Raw genomic sequence first — 17,231 nt, 5'->3', positions numbered from 1 at the left:
TGGACCAGTTCAGAACAGACACTTTTCCCCTAATACTTTGGATGAATCACAAGATACGCGAAACTCACTGAAACAGAAGGCTGGCTGTCCTATAGGACGGTTTAGTGCTGGGCAACATAATTAATGAATGAATCAGAAAGCGAGCACATGCAGGACAGAAACAAAGCCATTGTGTCCTCGGACCGCTCAAAGTACTTTATTACCATCATTTATTGGCATCACCAGAATAGTCAGCAAATATCACCAAAAGAAGCTGGTCTCATCTGCCTCATAAAGAACTACAGAAGACAGCTTTCTTAGAGACACCATTACAGAACAAAGTCTGGGTTTCACAACATTCTATACTTTGATGACTATATGCTGCTGGATATATTAAAATTTTTTACAATTCTATTAAACTATCCATCAGAAAATTCACTATTTTCCTCTTTTCAATTAGCCATGGCAGAGAGTAAGTAGTATGCCTTCCCCCTCCATATGTTTTAAACTAAAACCTCAAAGATAAATACAGGAAGAGGATAGTATTACTTAAAAAAAAAAAAAAAAAACTAGCTTTTTTTTTTTTTTAGTGTAGTACTTATTAAATGGTGCAAACTTCTATTCTTATGAGGGAGGGACAGAGGGACTCAGTGGTTAAGAGCATGTAGTGTTCTTATAAATCAGACTGATTTATTTGCAAAACAAAGTTTTTTTTCAAAGTAAGCTTTTATTTCTTACAACAATATCAAATGTCTACCTTAGAAAGCAATGGAGAGGTTAAACGCTCTACTTTTTATGGAAATCTGGGAAGACTGAGCACTACTGACTTGCAGCACACCACTCCCAATCAAGTTATAAAGTTAATGCCACATCACAATTCCTTTCAGTGATAATCTTTCTTTGTTCGGCAGAATTTCTGAGGCTCTTCTCTCTTGCCTAATTTCTCTGCCTTCTGATACATATTTAAGTTCAGCCAGAGGGAGATCAGCCCAGACTTGGTATCTCACATTCAGTTTGAAGAAATCACAATCACTTTTTTACCCGCCCGCCTAGCTCTGTGGTCAACAAGGTGCCCAATGTACAAAGCGGTCAGACCATTCTCACTGTATCTCACAGGTCATCGCGACCTGGTTCTCTGCTCACCTGGCTCTCCGCTCTCTGTTCTTTATCGACAGGAGACATCTCGTACCCTTTTGCTACCTACCCATTTCCACAGAGGAGAACTGATATAAGTTAAAACAAACAACAAAACACAAATTACAACCTCCAGAGCTCTTTCTGTACCTGGTCCCCAAACATCCTGTTACCCACCACAAACACCACTGCTCCCTGGCTGCTTCCTGGAACTTCCTGGGAGCACAGGAGGTAAACGATAATCCAGCAATTCCCACAGTACAGAGCAGCAGCTAAGAGACCATGTGCTATTTGTCCAGTTTCCAGAGAGGAAGAGGTCCTGTGTAGAGGAGAATGTCACAGCAGGGGCAGAATGGAACCTCTTGGCCTCTATTTACCAGCAACTCCCTACCGTGCAGCAGGAGCTAATATAAGGAAATTCCTCCCAATTTACAACTTAAGAACCATCTGTTTCACATGATCGCTTCCTTCTCACTTCTGTGCTTTAGAAGATTTTTAATTTCCAAACTTATGTTTTGTTAAAAAGACTGGCAGGGACTAGCTTAGGCCCCTTTCTATCCTTCCAACTTCAGCCAAGAATACAGCACTTCTTTAGAAGAAGCAGAGACCTGAACTCCCATCATATGGCAAATCTGCCAGCTCCTGCTCTTGGCCTTCCCAATACTCACAAGTGTAAGAAATGAATTCTTACTCTTTGTAAATTACCTAGTTTCAGGTATTTTGTTATAGTCACACAAATGGATATATATATATATATATATATATATATATATATATATATATATATATCACATAATATACTTATAACTATTTCAAGCCTGGAAAATTGAATAAAACAAATATCTATGCTAAGAGGTATTAAATAAAATGTAAAGGACACCACTGTCAAGATTGAGCGCCCGTGCTAGGCCCTAGGAGATAAAGCATTTTGTCCTTGTGTTAGACTGAAAATATAATATGGAACCAAACTCTGGCTCTAAGTTATTAGAATAAATTATAGTTTCACTGATAGGAATTTCAAGCTTCTTCTATATGAAATACATTCTCAGCCTAACACTGTTCTGGTAAGATATGTGATCTGTGTAAACAAATTCTATTTTAATGTTAAAAAAAAAAAAAGTCAGTGCCGGAAAGAGGCACCAATAGACTGCAAGGCAAATTAACCCTTCTCAGAATACTTGACAATATATAAATGTACACACAGGTATAGAATTTAAGCTACAAGTAAGCATTTCTCCTCTTAGGGTAGCCGTCCAGGAAGGCTGCATTCTGATACTGTCATTATTTAAAATTTTGCATTTTGGCTGTTCTGAGGTTTGAACTTGGAGAGCTCACACATGCTATAGCATGTACTGATCTACTTCCCCAAGCCCAACTTGTTTTCCAAATTGTTCTTTTAAATTGTCTTCATGGTCAGCAGCTGTAGAACACTGAAGGAGGAACTTCGTGAGACAGCCATGCCCAAAACCATTCTTCCAAATTCAGCAAATAAAAGAGTTCTCAGGCCGAGTTTGTTTCTTGATTTAGCAAAACACAAAGGCAAATGCTTACAAAGGTAATGACACTTTTATGTTGACTGCAAAATGACTCCAAAAGTCAAAATAATTTTGGATAGCAGCGGTCCTATTCCAGTAAACACTTGGCCTCCTTAGGTGGCCATCTCTTTGAAAACTTCAACCATACAGCATGTTTAGGGGAGGAAAGAATTTACTAACTGCACAGTCACACTATGAAGATGAAAACCAGCACCCAGTTCAAATGATTTTCTAGGTATGACTTCATTCTCCAACTATTCCTCTTTTTCCAGACAGCTGAGTGGAGGTGGTTAAAGGAAAGAGAACTGTTAAGACTAGGCAAACTGTCCTGTAAAATTTGTGTGCTGTAGTTTCAAATTTTAAGTAAAAATATTTAGCTTTATGCTCCTTGCTGAAAAGGCAGTATATGAAATAAATAATACAAAGTATTATTACACATGTAGGAGTGTCATAAAATATCACAGAGGCCTATTAAAAATGATTACCAATTCTCTGCATTACTTGCCTGGAAAAATTCCTGCGTGGTATATGGGACTTACTTATTAAATGGGACATACCTATTAAAAAGAGTTTGAGGACTGCCTTCAGATACATTCATAAATGTTCTAGCTAACACTACATAGAAAGCAAGTCTGACTTTTAGATGAGAAACTTTATTTAAAAAACCAAATATAAATGAGAGGAAACTTGAGCAATAAAAGATCTATTTATAAAACAATTTAAAGGCAAATCCCAGGGAACCTGGTTAACTGCTGAAAGCTGTGGGGAGATGAGAAATCAACAATAGAATATGCATGCAATTACTGTATAAGTTAATTTTCATCGAAAATGACGTTTCTCCTAAATGTTCAGTCCTTCATGAGTATGGTAAACTAGCAACCCGTCTCCATGCTACTCATTTGTTAATGTTGAGGATCTCTGCCATGATCACCACCAAGTGTCTCTGGGCTGCCAGGGGTACTATGCTTAAACAAGAGAGCAAAGATTGAACACAGGCATCATGAAGGCTTTCTGCTCTATACTAAGACTCTCACGGTGCTTTTCAACCATGGAAACTACTCAGACTTTCAAGGTCTACTTTCAGAAACACTACTGCAGGAGTCTCAAAGGATCCTACTCTGTTTTTAAAGAAAGATCTTTAGCAACGAGCAAAATAAAATAGAACCTGTCTTAGTTAGGGTTTCTATGGCTGTGATGAAACAGCATGACTAAAAGTAACTCGAGGAGAAAAGGGTTTATTTCATCTTACAGCCTGCAGTACATCTTCCAGGGAAGTCAGGGCAGGAACTCAAGGCTGGAACCTGGAGGCAGGAACTGAAGCAGAGACCATGGAGGAGGGCCGCTGTCTGGTTTTCTCCTCCTGGCTTGCTCAGTTTGTTTTCTTATAGTACCAGGACCACCAGCCCAGGGGTGGCACCACCCACAATGGGCTGGGTCCTTTTACTTCAGTCCTCAATGGAGAAGATGCACCACAGCCTTGCCCACAGGCCAATCCGGTGGTGGCATTTTCTCAACTGGGGGTTCCTCTTTCAAAAGGACTCTAGCTTGTGTCAAGTTGACATAAAACTAGCCAGCACAAAACCTCACTGGCACTCTCTCAGCACAAAATTTCGCTTGGAGCTGGGAGAGCATCTGGATCATTCAAAGCGAAGCTCTGTCAGGCAAGTTCTAATACCAGCTTCCACAAAGCCTGCTTCGTGTAGATAGGATCACTTTTCTTCTTCGGTGCCCCAGCTGTCTGGTCTATAAAATGGGATAATAAGTAACCTGCCCACACCATGCTCCTTTGAAGTTACCTAATAAATGCTATTATAGGTGCACTTAAAACTATTAGCTGCAACAAAAATATTGAGGGTTATCTGGAAAAGCACAGGGTAATAGCCACATGTTACTGCTAATTATCAAGCTCATAATAACTTCCCCTCTCTGGGGACCGTGGGCTCCCCAGGGTCCAGATGCACTTCAGAGCTCGCTCATCACCTCAGCCTGGCAGAAAGTCTGCACGGTCCCGGACTCAGGGCTGCAACAAAAGCAGCTGGCACGCCAGGACTGAAATGCACCAGACAAAAGAAAGTGGGTCGGTGCGGAGCGGGGCGCCGAAGGGGGTGTGCGCCCTCGCCCTGGCGCTTGGAAACCGGCCGGGGACCCGCGGCGCGCAGCCCCCGCTCCCACCCTCCGGGCTCCTCGCCACGCCCCCGGCGCCGCCGCCCCACCCGGCTCCAGACCCGGGCCACGCCGGCCGCGCGGGCTGCCCAGGCCCCGCCATCAGGTGCGAAAGTTGAGCCTCTGCTTGTCACCTGAGGCCGGCGGGAGGCGGCGGTGCGTCCAGCCCGGGGTCCCCGGGCCCACGCCAGGCCCAGACCGGCTCTTACCTGCGTCCGCGCCCCGCCCGGCTCCCAGCACCCACGGCGAGGCCGGCTCCGGAGACGGGAAGCGACAGGAGACAAACCCCGCGGAAAGCGCTGGAGCGGCTCCCGCAGCCCGACCCCGTGGCCTGGGATTCGGTGCCCAGCATCCGCCTGCGCGCCGGCTCCGCTTCTCCCACGAGCCGCGCGTGGGCGGCGCCGAGCCTGACCCCGCGTAGACCCGCCGGCCGCGCAGGCCCCGCTCGCACGGCCCAGAGGGGCCGTGGGAAAGTTTCCCCCCGCCTGTGCTCAGCCCCTTACCGGAGCAACCAAAGTCTGTGCTTTCTCCCCAGCCTTCACCTAGCGCCTCTGGAGTGCAGACTCTAAGCTCTGTGCAGCGTCTGTTCCCAGCTTAAAATCGGCAGACGTCCTGATGGCCACCCCTCCTCATCCCTGACTCTAAAGGTGGCACCGCTACCTGGGTTCAGTTTTCCCTCCTGATGTGTCTCTGTCGCTTACCTTCTGGTGACTGGGGGTTCCACCCATGCGCAACCGAGATTAACCGCTAAAGAGATCTGACTCTTGGCAAATTGCAGTTGAGAGGTGAGTCGGTGATGAGGTAAATCAGGAGTGCTATTCAGGAAGTGAAGGGGCCCTGTGGAGTAAATGTTTACTAGTCAGTCTATAAACTTTAGATTCGGGGCAATTAAAATAGCTGATCAAAAGACTAAGATTCCGAATCTTCAAAGCATGTTTGATAAACTGGTTTCGGGAATAGGGATCGAAAGTGGAAGGAAATCCCCCAATATATCTTGCTTTCACTGATAAGTACAAAAGTTTACACTTGCCTGGAGTGTCTTATTTGGGCTTTCCAATGATTTCTCCTTTGGGAAGTGAAATAACAACCAAAACAATGCTGGGCTCGGTGCTCACACTTGTGAACCTGGTACTGATTAGGGAGGCCAAGAGAAGAGGATTGTCGGGAGTTAAAGACCCACAAATGCAACAACACAGTTGAAGGGCATCCTGGGCTTCAGCATGAGACAGACCCTGGCTCCAGTGCCAAACAACAACAAAAAACCTTCAAAGTGAAAGAGACAACAAAGTCAATGTCATCACACACACACACACACACACACACACACACACACACACACAATTACAGATCAACATACCAATGTTTTGGTGGATGTTGTTAGACAAAAATCCTCGACAAAATGCTAGCAAAGGAACCTAGCATACAGTATGACGAGGTGTGGTTTATCTCACAAATCCAAGGGTGGTATAACATACAAAAGTAATATAGTATCCCATTTTATGAACTAAAGGACAATAATGAAATGATCCTCACCAGATGAAGGGAAGGCTGGTGGGTCACTAAAGAGTCAAAAGACAGGGAGCTGGGGAGACCATTAACTCTAAGAGGGATTGAAGTTTTATTTGGATTTAGGGTGTCCTGTCCAGTGATTGCCCCTTCTTCAATTTTTCTGTTGTTCTGAAGGTGTCTTGATTGCAGTCAGGGATTGCATCTCTTCTGTGTAATTACTGATTTGCGAGGGTAAGAGTGAGCTCCCCAACCTCCTCTCTCCTTCATGGCTTGACAGATATACAGAGGCCAGCCACATGTAGGGGAAATGAGTGACATTTGAGAGAAATGGAAATGCAATGCTGTGGACAAAAGCCACAAGGAAGTGGAGACTTACTGCCTATTGCTGGGGGCAGAAAGCTAGCCACACACACACACACACACACACACACACACACACACACATACACACACACACACACACACACACACACACACCTAGACTTGGGTTTTTGATCTCCCCTTTCTCATATCCTGTAGGACCAATGCCAGCCTCAAAACATTTGACAAAATTCAACAATACCTTTCATGATCACGCACAAGGAACAGATAGGAATTTCCTCAACCTAGGAAAGGGTATCTGTGAGACACCCACTGTTCGCACCATAACCACTTAGGATAACTAAAATCAGGAAGAGGACAAGCACACCTATCCTTGCCACTCCTTTTCAGTATTATACTGTAGGTTTCATCCAGGGCAACTAAGCAAGGGATTTTCAAATAGCTAAAGCCAATAACTCAGACAGAGAAAAAAATAATTGTCAAATACAGAACCTGGACAGTAGTCCTCAGAACTGGAAGACAACCCATGCAAGCTCTCAGCTTGGTAGACAGAAGTGATCCAACCCAAACTGTATTAACTGTGAAATGGTAAATAACATGCATCAAAATAAACCCAAATAGCGTCCAGCAGGGGATAAAATAGAACAGTATGAAGATTCAGAAGCCAAAGTGACATTGAACTTCTAAAAACAAACAATACACCATAAATTCTGTGGGAAATTGTTTGCAGTACTGAAATTCATGAAGTGGGAAGCTACAAATATTTCATCTATACAAGGTCTTCAAAGTTCATTCCATACCCTCTTGCCCATACTATAATAAAGATGTGTAAGGGTTCTAATAAATGAACATTGAAGGTCACATTCCAAACAATTAAGGCAGGCAAAATAGACACACCCTCACTATTTGTTCATAGCATAGTCCCATGATCTTTAACGTCCTGTATTATAAAGCAAAAAGGAATTTACTCATTTAATTGAGGATAGAGACCTGAATAGGGAGGTTGTTGTGAATTACCCAGGTAGATCAAATCTGGCTTTAGGAACAAAACCATTCTCTGTGTGGAGTCAGAAAAGTGAGATAATAGGTGAAATCAAAGTGTTCTGAAGCCTGAGAGGTACTGACCTTCCACTGGAGGAAGTAGCCATGTAAAAAACAGAAGGTGGGCTTGGGCACCTTCTAGAAGGAAAAATGTATTATTTAGCCACAGTGGCAATGCCTACTTTTCAAAGAACTTTTAAAGGGCCTTGCATTTCATAAACAGCCCCGAAAGAAGAAACAAGACCAATGTCTTGATGTTTCCTGATTAAGGAATGTAAATCCAGTTAGTTTTGCCCATGACGTCACAGAATAGTCAGAAACGATAGGGTGACAGTTCAGCAAATCAAAGCACAGGATGCCCAGTTAAGATTGAACTTTGGAAGAATTGTTGCCTCTGAATTCCCACACTCCCTCCTGGAGGAAGAGGAAGGTTCAAAAGACCCTGGAGCTAATGAGGCTCACCAGATGCAGGAAGACCAACAAGACTGACTGGGGCTCTCCCTAGCTATAGATGTACCCAACAATTGCTGGGAGAGGAGGCGCTGGGCAGGAAGCTCCAAGGATGTCACTATGCTGGGGTGAGAGTGTTTTGGTGAAGCAGCTGCCTTCTGGTTACCCCTGTTCCTATAAATCCTCACCTTTGGTGGTTAAGGACTGTCAACCAGACAGAGTAGAGTCTAGAATCACCAAGGAGACAAGCCTACGAGCATGTCCGTGAAGAATATCCTAGAGTAGGCTATGAAGAGAGAAGACCCTCCCTGAATGCAGGCAGCACTGTTCCAGGGGCTGGAGTTCCAGATGCTGCAGATGAGAAAGTTAGATGAGCATTCACCCTCTCTGCTGCCTCACAATGTGACCAGCTGCGTCAAAGGTATGCTGCCAGGACTTCCCTGCCTTGATGGGCACATACTCTCATTGTCAACCGCTGGTCCCCTTGTAATGCGAAATGAAGAAATATTTTCCCCAAATAAATATCATAACAAGTATCTTAACAAATTCACAATAGTCTGATTTTCCAATATTTTAGGGAAAACATCTTACTCTTTAGCAAAATGGCAGAAATAACTTTATGACTACTAGACATGGGTTAAGTAAATGTGGTTTAACTATTAGACTATTGAAATTAAATATTTGCCAACCTTCTCATCTCGTAGTGGCTAGCTGACTGCTTAAGCATTCTAAATTTATATATAATAATAGTCTTTGTACAGTCATTCATCAGTATCCAGGATGGAGTGTTCCAGGGTTCCATCAAATACCCAAACCTGGGAAAACTCAAAATCCTTGTGCAAAATTGTGCAGTATCTCCATGTATTCCACACATATCCTCCTATACATTATTAATTTTTTCAGTTCTAGGGATTGGATCCTATGCATGGTAAACTAGCATTCTACCACCGAGCTACATCTCTTTTTTCCTTCACTTGTGTTATTTTGAGACAGTTTCACTAAACTGCTTAGGCAGGCTTATAACATGCAACTCTCCTGCCTCAATCTTCCAAGTAGTTGAGATTACAGGTTTATGCTACCAAGCCTGACACCACAGACTTCTTTTTTAGATTTTATATAATTTTTTATGGGATAGTGTGCATTTATGACTCAAGGTTCCCACGGAGTCCAGACAGAGATGTTGGATCCTTTGAAGATAGAGTTACAGCTGATTGTGAATCACCTGGTGTGGATGCTGGGAGCTTATTTTCTCTGCAAAAGCAGTAAGCGCTCACAAACACTGAACCATCTCTCACAACCACTGAACCATCTCTCCAGCCCCAATCCCACACAGATTTAAAATGGTCTTTAGATTTGTTATAATTCTTAATACAATGTAAATATAGTATAAGTAGTTGTTACATTGTTTAAGGACTCTTGACAAGAAAGGAAACCTTCCAGTATGAACACAGTTTTTTTTTTTTAATATTTTCTGGTTTAACTGAAGATTGAATTTCTTCGAATGGGGTCTTGGTAGCTAATTTTGAAGTTGATGAAACTGTGGACAGGGATGGGAAACCACACTCTCTGATTGTTAAATTATATAACCTCTGTCTTTAGTTAAAATTCTCATCCAATGCTAGAAAAATATTCTTTATAAGCCTAACACTACGTGCCACAATCAATCTTGAGTCCCCAGCAGGATATTTACTTGCTTTGAAGACAGCAGGCAGTTCAAAATAAGAGGTTTGATGTAATGGTATTGATGGGTATGAAAGACAGATTTTTCTGAATGCCAAAGTTTGCAGTTGGGACAGATTCCTGCAACAAAAGATAGACTAACAAAAGAAAAAGCTGTTCACTTACAGGTGCAGTGCACATTTTGAAAGAAAGGCAGCTGCAGTTCAAGGCTGTGGTGTACAAGTGTGCCGTAAATGGTGTCCCAGCAAAGAGCAATACACTTTAGGGAGGTGACAAAGGAAAACAGCTCCAGGCTGTAACAGGTGAGCAATGGACATTATGTTGGTAAATTGTCATGTGCTGTTCCAGCCTATTGAGAAAATGACTCAGGAAGCAGGGTTGCTACCACCCTCATTTCAGACCAAAGCATATTTGTCTCAAAGTGTCCTCCAAGGCTCCTGGGCTTGGGATAAGATGCCAACTAACTCTTTTAACAGGGAGGAGAGAGCAACCAACTAAAGAACACAAGAGTGAAACATTGTGTTCTTGAGAACAGCTAAAAGGTAAACCAAACCATTCCGGACAAGTGTTATTATTTATCCCGTGGGGTGAAAAGGTGAAAAAGAGAAGCTGGGGATGTGGGCACGGAGGTTCAGCAGTGAGAGACTCAGCCATGGAAAGACAGCCCAATCAAGAACTCCAGCTGCCTGCCCCAGCTTCCCCAGTGAGTTTCTGTGGGATGCAGTGAGTGAGCATCAAATCTGATGGTGTTACCTTTGTCTGTTATTATTCATTCTTTTACTTGGAAGTGATACTTGAGGATACATTCTTGTGAACTCCAGTTGACTTCCTTCCTAACTTCTGTTAGATGTTTTAAGCACACAGTTTGATGTTGCTCTGCTATCTATTATCTGTCTGTCTGTCTGTCTATCACTTGCTCTTTATTCTTTAGATTTTGCTAGCTACATAGCAAACTCACTCATTCAAAACCACAAACAGCTATCATAGATCATTCTCTGGATTGTACAGAAGAAGGTGGTAAAGTACGGGAAGGTAAATTCATGGAAATAAAAGTGGCTGACAGAGTCATCCGATGCTGCTTTCTCTGAGGTGATAAGTAGGCATTGCATCTCTTGTATGGAACAGAATTCACATCCTGTTTGAAGGGAGCAAAGAGTTTGAAGGGAGATGTTTCATTTTATGAGTCACTGTTCTGATTTGGGAAGGGGGAGAATCTTCCTCTGCACTTGGATTGTTTTGAAATCAATGGTCTTTGTATTTTGGGAACAATATTTCGGTTTCTATCAGTATCATTCATAGCAGAGGTGATATTTCAAATTTTGAATTCACCAGGAGAAAAGTAGAGAATCTTTGGATGGGTGTTGGACTTCTAGCATTTTTTTAAATCTAAAATGAAATTGTATTAAAAGACTGTGAGAGTTGGAAGAATAACCACATGGTGTCCAGTGCAGCCAAGAGGCTCAGGAGAATGAGGAAGGCCATATGGATCTGCATGAAGGAGCACAGAACAGCAGAGATGTTGCTCTCTGAAGCCATGATGCCTTCCCTTGGATCCCAGTCTACTATTTCAAGTGTATAATCTTGGCATTCACATCTGAAAAGGGAAATAACAATGACACTTAGAGAGTTAGGAGGTTTTGGTGATTTTTTTCCCCCAAGTGGAGTGCATTGAAAGGTTACCTGGCACATATTAACCACTTAGGAAACACCAGTCATTGTTAGTGTAAGACATAAATCATTATGGTCCATTTCCAGGATGAAGTACATTCAGATATCATTAGAGCATCACAGAGAAACAGGAAATACTAGGCATTATGTTCCCTCTCTGGTAGTTGCCACCTGCTTTTCTAGTTCATCTAGGGTTGCAAAATCACAGGCAGTCTGCTACATGACTGAGCTCACATGTCAGAAAAGGAGGGAACCCCAAGCCCCAAGATTTAGATATGGCTTTGTGTCGTGAACAAATAAGACATGGAGTTTGGGGATGGGGCACCACTAGACACAGAAAAATGTGATTAGGAATATCAAAGCCATTATTTTGAGCCAAATCAGTGTGCCAACCATTTTTACCTTTTGTCCAGGCCAATACTCTATGTCTGCAGAACCAAAAACAATATGCCAATTTCCATGGAGGAAAACTAATAAAATACAGTGGCCTGATTCATACAAAGTCAGATTAGGAAATTAAGAATGATAAAGGGACAAGGGACCATGACATGAAGAGGTCATGAAAAATTAGTTGGAAGGGCAATCTGTGGAGCCCAGGTTTGACAGAACAGCAAGAAGGCCAGAGAGACACTAAGTTAACCTGAGTGTGTGTGTATCCCTGCAGCTGACCAGTCTTAAAGCTAGAACCAGAGCTACTGAAGAGATTGTCAGTGCTTATAGGTAACAGGCTGGAAGACAGGCGAAAAGAGCTTTCCTGAACTCTGCTCTACCTTTATGAACGGTAGGAGTTAAGTAGACACATTCTAAAATGAACTGGGGTCATATGACATCATAAAAAGGGGAAGTTTCTGATGTTATCATTGCAGTTCGTCAATGACTACTGGAGTAAAGGCCATTCCATCCAGTAAATCAGGAGCCCTATTAGCATCATATTGTTACTGCATAAAATTTAGATGTATAACATATATTTTTCTTTTTTTTATTTAGCTGACAACTGTTTTTTTCCTTTAGTTAAAAATAGATTCTTCTACAGTATATCTTGATTACAGTTTCCTCTCCCTTTACTCCTTCCAGTTCCTCCCCATTTTCTCTCCTCTCCATATCCCTTTCTGTCTCTCATTAGAAAAAAAAACAAAAACCAAAACAGGCTTCTAAGAGATAACAACCATACATGACAAAATAAAATATAATAAGATAAAGCATAAAACTTCACATAAAAGTTGGACAAGGCAAACCAACAGAAAGAAAAGAGCCCCAGGAGAAGGCACTAGAATCAGAGACCCTCTCATTCACATAGTCAGGAGTCTTATAAAAATACTAAACTGAAAGTTACACTGTATTCATGGAGGACCTGGTACAGACCCATGTTGGCCCTGTACTTGCTGCTTCAGTTTCTGTGAGTTCACATGACCTTGGCTCACTTGATTTAGATGGCCTTGTTGTCCTGGTGTCCTCCATCCCTCTGGCTCTTACTGCCTCCTCTTCTGCATGGTTTCATGGGCTCTGAGGAGAGGGATTTGATGGAGACACTTAGAGCTGTGTGTTCCAAGGTTGCTCTCTGTGAAATGTCTGGCTGTGGGTCTCTATATTTGTTCCCATAGGCTATAGGAAGAAACTTCTCTGATGATAGTTGAATATGGCACTGATTTATGAGGATAGCTGAAAAAAATTAGGAATCATTTTATTGATTTTTGCTTTTTAGACCAGTAATATTTGGTTTTACCCTAAGTCTCTAGGCTATCTGGTCTCTGGTGCTTGTTCACCTAAGCAGTGTTGGGTATGGGTTTCATCTCATGGAGTGGGCCTTAAGTCTAATCTGCTATTGGTTGGTTACTCCCACAAGTTTTATGCCACCATTGCCCAAGCATATTTTCCAGGCAGGAGAGATTGTAGATCAAAGATTTTGTGGCTGGGTTGGTCTTGGTGTCTTTTTTTTAAAAAAAAAATAATTTTTATTTTATTTTATTTATTTTATTTTTGTAACTTGCAGAGTACTTTCCCATACCAAAGACACTAAAAGATGGAGGTGGAGGTGAAGGTTCTATATAGGCATCAGATCAACTTCTTCATGTTCAATGAGTTATGTGTGTGCTGTCTTCAGCAATGGGACCCAGCTATCTGTTTGCAGAGAGAAAGCTATGATCTTGGCAACAGCCTGGGTTATTTGGGGATTTCCATGGGACTCCTTTGGCCAGCAGCTCAATTGGATGTAACTCAGTCCTGGAACTGGAAGCCCTGTTCTGTAACAAGAGATGGCCAGTTGAGACTCTATATCTCCCATGATTAGAAAACTTCATTAGGATCACCTTCACATATTTTAGGAAGTTTTGACTGCACTATATTTCAATGCCACCCATCAAATGTCCCTCAATTCCAGTTGTCTCTCCCCACATTCCCTCACTCACCCTGATCTTCCCTCTGCCTCCCCACCTGATCATCTCATTCCAGTTCCCACCTGTCCCCAATCCACTTATAAAATATATTCTATTTCCCCTCCCCAGGGAGATCCATGTGCCCCTCCTAGTTCCTTCCTTTATACCTGACTTCTCTGGGATTATGAATTGTAGCTTGGCTATCATTTATTTAATAGCTAATATCCACATATAAGCAAATACATACCATATTTATCTTTCTGAGTCTGGGTTACCTTGCTCAGGGATGAATTTTTCTAGTTGTATCCACCTGCCTGCACATTTCATGATGTCAGTCTTTTAAACAGGTGAGCAACAATCTATTATGTAAGTGTACCACATTTGCTTTATCAGTTTTTCTGTTGAGGGACATCTAGGTTGTTTCCAGTTTCTGGCTATTATGAATAAAGCAGTAATAACATGATTGAGCAAGCATTCTTTGATAAGATGAAATTTGCTTTGGGTATATGTCGAAGAATGATCCAGATCTTGAGGTACATCGATTCCCAACTTTCTGAGGAACCACCATATTGGTTTCCATTGGTCTGTACAAGTTTGTACTTCCACCAGCAATGGAGGAGTGTTCCCCTTATTCCACATCCTCGCCAACATAAGCTGTCATTTGTGATATTGATCTTAGCCATTTTGACAGGTGTAAGATGAAATCTCAAAGTAGTTTTGATTTGTATTTCCCTGATGGGTAAGGATGTTGAACATTTCTTTAAGTGGTTCTCAGTCATACGAGTTTCCTCTATTGAGAATTCTCTGTTTAGATTTGTACCCCATTTTTAAAAATTGGATTATTTGGGTTTTTGACATCTAGTTTCTTGAGTTCTTTATATATTTTGGATATTAGTCCTCTACAGATGTGGAGTTGGTAAAAATATTTTCCCATTCTATAGGCTGCAGCTTTGACTGAATGTACGATGGTGTCCTTTGCATTACAGAAGCTTTATAAATAAATAGTGTTAGTGTTACTGAAACTCAAGCCAGAATACATGTATCAAGAATTGTCATTCTTCAATCCTTAAAATACACTAATAGACAACATTTCTTGCAAAGGAAAAAAAGCATAATATTTTGAAACTACCAAATAATATTGAAATTTATGAGTTTAAGCATCATGATCTTTGGCAAAAATCACATAATAACTTTGACACAATATTTCTTCAGTTCTAAAAATGACTTACTGTAAATAATACATTTTAATCAGCTGTTGTAATTATTCAATACATATAGTATAAAAAAGTCTTTTAAACAATATAGTCATTATAATATTAATTTCTACTCCAATTGTTTATTATTATAGCATGTCAATTATCATAATGATCATTAAGTAGAGATAACATTAATTTAAGAATAACAGTCAAGGATTATATATTTTTGATACTAACCCTTCATTTAGGTAGTCTCATTCAGATTATTGACATCCAATAATGAGAGTCTGATGCTCATTACCTTACCTTGTTAAGTTGATAATTCAAAGTGATCTTACATAGAAAACTCATTCATTTAATACAGACTATTACTGGTTTCAAAGACACCACTTACCTCTTCCATCTTCAAATGCTATGGGCTCCATTCCACATGTTTGTTGTTTCATTTCAGAACATAAGTGATTGAAGCATTTTTTTTTTATCAGAAAGAATGAGAAGAAGTAAAAACAGGGTAAAGCTTGGTTTGTATGTGCTGCCTTCCTAAAGTAAACTTCATAATACTTCTTCCTCTAGCTCACTCTGTGAAGACAGCAAGCACTGAATTTCGGACTGCCATCTACTCTCCCTACAAAAGACTAAAGCTTCAGGGTATCTTAGCATTTAAAGTCATGGTCTTAAACACCATGAAAACACAATCTACAGATTTACCAAAACATTAGCACTTGCATTGTCTGAATTATTTCATGCAGCTCTTTGTGGATTTCAGTATTATGAATGGTTGTCTCTCCTGTCCTTTGTTGAAGTAATCCCAAGTTTTCAGCTAATAATCTCATCTGCTAATTTTACTGCTCGCTACTTGGTGAATAAAGAAACCTATATTATCAACTCCCTGAAGAAAAAGGTATGAGACTTGCTCAGATGGAATACAACTTGTATGGCAAAGTTCTTGATATATTGTACTCATGAAATTGGGCATTTGTATTTGACAGTTGTATCATTTTGAATATATACAATCGATTGGTATGAAAGACACTGATAATGATATTATTTGATTCTTTCACTAAGTGCCTGTGCCTTTTTGGAAAAAAAATAGCTAAACTTGCCTGAACTAAACATGATGATAGAACTTAAAGTCCAGATGGTGTCTGAGAATGAAGTATACAATAAAGGTTAGGCCTATATTTTCCAGACAGTACCCACTACTCACTGGCCTGTTTGGCTTCAGCTTTGTTGGAACAGGAAAATATCAAATGATTGCTAGTGCATTGTCATTTCTAATCATGTGAAGATAAGCTTTTTTTTTCATTTTAAGATCTGTACTACAGAAATACTATATTAAGGGAAAAAACTCTTTCAAATTGTATGAAGTAATGAATAGAATTCACTTCCATGCAAAACACTGTAGTGACTGTGAAAACAACAACAAAATAAAGGAGGAGTGCCCTGTGCAGCCTGAGACATTAGTGCTTGGGATGGAGGCGTTACCATGTCCATCACCGATAGCAAATTGTAAAGCCATATGGAAACATGAGCACAGGAGCAATCCAGGACCTATGGGTACAAAGGCACAAAATACTGAATCACTTGGCAAGGTATAAAGAAGTCCTCCATTTCCTGGACCAGTACCAAGCATTCATTGCGATAGCTTTTTCCTGGTGGTCATAATTTTTTTTTTTTTTTTTTTTTTTTTTTGGTTTTTCAAGACAGGGTTTCTCTGTGTAGCTCTGCACCTTTCCTGGAACTCACTTCACAGACCAGGCTGGCCTCGAATTCACAGAGATCCGCCTGCCTCTGCCTCCCGAGTGTTAGGATTAAAGAACTGCGCCACCACTGCCTGGCTGATCTTACTCTTTAATCACACTGCACTTGCCATCTATGCAAAGAAAATTACCCGAGTTATTAAGGTTTTCAACAAACGCAGGATTTTAGTAATCCTTATAAAGTCACATTTTGATATTAAACATATTTTTTGTCAATAATCAGATATTGCACTGGTACTGGAGAATGTAAGGGTTAATAAAATGATTTCTACTCCCATGAAAGTAATACTGTATTATAGAAGTGAGTCACACAATTGTGCACATGAAAGTAAAATTAAAGTAACATAAAGTAAGAACACAAGACAACATACTAGGATTTGAATGTGGGAGCTCAGTGAGTCTTTCTAAGGAAGCGATGATTGA

General features: G+C 41.0%; 1 protein-coding gene and 1 long non-coding RNA gene across 2 annotated transcripts in view; one reads left to right on the top strand and one right to left on the bottom strand.

Moving 5' to 3' along the window:
- The window catches only part of Rnf180 (ring finger protein 180), a 171,921-nt gene extending 166,743 nt beyond the window's left edge, over positions 1-5,178 (bottom strand). The window contains exon 1 of the mRNA XM_059276124.1: positions 5,021-5,178. The gene's annotated coding sequence lies outside the window, so the exon portion shown is untranslated. The remainder of the gene's footprint in view (positions 1-5,020) is intronic.
- LOC131921428 (uncharacterized) lies at positions 5,147-15,996 on the top strand. The gene is made up of 3 exons (XR_009382007.1): positions 5,147-5,596; positions 9,980-10,114; positions 15,622-15,996. It is a non-coding gene; the product is annotated as an uncharacterized LOC131921428 (long non-coding RNA).
- The last annotated feature ends 1,235 nt before the right edge of the window (positions 15,997-17,231 follow it).

Source organism: Peromyscus eremicus, chromosome 11 (assembly GCF_949786415.1).
Source record: "Peromyscus eremicus chromosome 11, PerEre_H2_v1, whole genome shotgun sequence".
Lineage (NCBI taxonomy): Eukaryota > Metazoa > Chordata > Mammalia > Rodentia > Cricetidae > Peromyscus > Peromyscus eremicus.
This window is presented reverse-complemented; position numbering and strand designations above follow the sequence as displayed.